Below are 2,500 nucleotides of genomic sequence, written 5' to 3' on the forward strand. Positions count from 1 at the left end.
TCCCCCCAAAAAATTTTTTTTTTTTTTTTTTTCCCTTCCCCCCCCCCCCCCCCCCCCCCCCCCCCCCCAAAAAAAACTTTCCGGGTTTTTTGTCCCCCCCCTGTCCCCCCCCTGCCAAAATTTTCTATTTTTCCCCCCTTTATTTTTTTCCCCCCCCTTTTAATACTTCATTTTTTTAAATTAATAAAAACAAACCCCAAATTCCCCAAACTTCTTTTTCCCAAAAAAGACTTTCCCCGCTTCGCCTCCCCCTCCCGGTTTTTCCCTTTTAAATTTTCCCCCCCCCCAAAAAGGGGGGTTTCCCTTCTTTTCCCCCAAAAAAAAATTTCCCCCTTTCCCTCCTTCCCTTTTTCCCCCCTTTTTTCCTACTCCTTTGGTTATTTTTAAAATTTTCCCCTCTCCTTTTCTTTGGCAAAATTTTTTTCCTTTTTTTTCGGGGGGGGTTTCCCAAAAAAAAAATTTTAAAATTTTTAAAATGGGGGTTTTGTTTTTGGGGTTTGTTTTTTTTTTTTTTTGTTTTTTGGGTTTTTTTTTTTTGTGGGGGTTTTTTGGGGGGGGGGGGGGGGAAAAAAATTTTTGTGGCTTTTTTTAAAAAATTTTTGGTTTTTTTTTGTTTTTTTGGTGGGGTTTTTAAAAAGGTTTTTTTTTTTGGGGGTTTTTGTTTTTGTTTTTTTTTTTGAATAAATTTTATTTAAAAATTTTTAGGCCCACAAAACAACTTTTGTGGGGTGGGTGGGGAAAAAACCCCCCCCCCAAAATCTTTGGGACCCAAGAACAAATTTCCCCAAGCCCCCCCGGGCCTGCCTTTCCTTTTTTTTGGGTGGCGGAAAAGGGCCCCCGAAAACTTGCTAAAGGGATTTTCCCTTTTTGGGGCCCCCGGGGGGCCCGCCTTCCCACCGGCCCCCCTAAAGGGGCCCCGGACCCTTCAATTTTTTTTCTCCAGGGGAGCCCCCTTCGTTTTAATTTAAAAATTTTGGGGGTTTTTTTCCCGGGAATAAAGGGGTTTTTTTTAAATTCCCCGATACCAAAATTTGTACCCGTTTAAAACGGGGGGTGCCTCCCCCCTTCTTATTTCCCCACCCCATGCGAGCCCCCCCCCTCCCAAAACCATTTCCCCGTTTTTTTTAATTTTTCAAAAAAAAAATAATTTAATTTTTTTTTTTAAAAAAATTTTTAAAATTTTAATTTTAAAAAAATTTTAAATTTAAAAATTATTTATAAAATAATTTACAAAATTTTTTTTAAAGGGGAAAATTTTTTTTTTTATAAATTTTAAAAACCCAAAAAAATAAATTTAAATTTTTTTTTAAAATTTTAAATTTAAAATACCTAAATTAAAATTAAAATTTTAAAAAAATTAAAAAAAAAAAAAAATTTTGGGTTTCTAAATAATATTTTTTTAATTTATTAAATTAATATTAAATTTATAATTTTTTAATATTAAAACTTTTATTAAATATTTTATATATAAATATATTATATATATTTTAATTAATATAAATTTATTTATATAAAATTATATATACAAAATTTATTATTATTTTTAATATTTATTAATAATATCCCCCAAATTTATAAAAAAATATTATATAAAATATAATATATATATAAATATATAATATATATATATAATATATATATATATATTTTTGTTTTTTTTTTTTTTTTTTTTTTTTTTTTTATCTATTAATAAACAATAATTTTATAAATATTATTTTACCAAAAAGACAAAAAAAAAAAAAAAAAAAAAAAAAAACACAAAAAAAAAAAAAAACCCCCAAAAAACAAAAAAAAAAAAAAAAAAAAAAAAAAAAAAAAAAAAAAAAAATAAAAATAAAAACAAAAAAAAAAAAAAAAAAAAAACCTTTATATCTATATATCTATTTTCTTTATCATTTATTATTATATATATATTAAATATTATAATAATATATAATATATATATATTTAATAAAATAATAAAATATTTATATTATATATATATAAAAAATTGATATTTATAAGTTTAAATCTAAAATACTTATGGGTACTCCCGAAATATATTCCCTAAAAAATATTGGGGAAATAGTTAACCCCATAAAAGCCCCATAAAAATACATATTCAAATGGGCCAATTTTCTGGGTATTATATATAATATATATATATATATAATATATATATAAAATATATATATATTTTATGTGTGTTGTGGTGTGTGTGTGTTGTGTGTGTGTGGGTTTGTTGTGTGTGTAGATGTAAAAAATTTTTTTTTTTTTTTTTTCAAGTGCCCTAAAACTTTTTCGACATGGTTTTCCAATTTTCTTCAATTAGAGCGGTGTTTTGGGTTTTCCCTTCCCCCTTTTTTATCAAAGTCCATCTCATTTCCCGGGCCCGGGACCGGATGATTGGGTTTTGGTTTGCCCCCCGGGCTACAAATCAGGGAAGTTTTGCCCAAGGGAACAAGCGCCGGCCGGTATCGGCCCCGAATAGAGGACCCCGGACGTTTAGCCGGTTTAAACC

The sequence above is a fragment of the Penaeus monodon genome, chromosome 9 (genome assembly GCF_015228065.2).
Source record: "Penaeus monodon isolate SGIC_2016 chromosome 9, NSTDA_Pmon_1, whole genome shotgun sequence".
NCBI classification, from domain to species: domain Eukaryota; kingdom Metazoa; phylum Arthropoda; class Malacostraca; order Decapoda; family Penaeidae; genus Penaeus; species Penaeus monodon.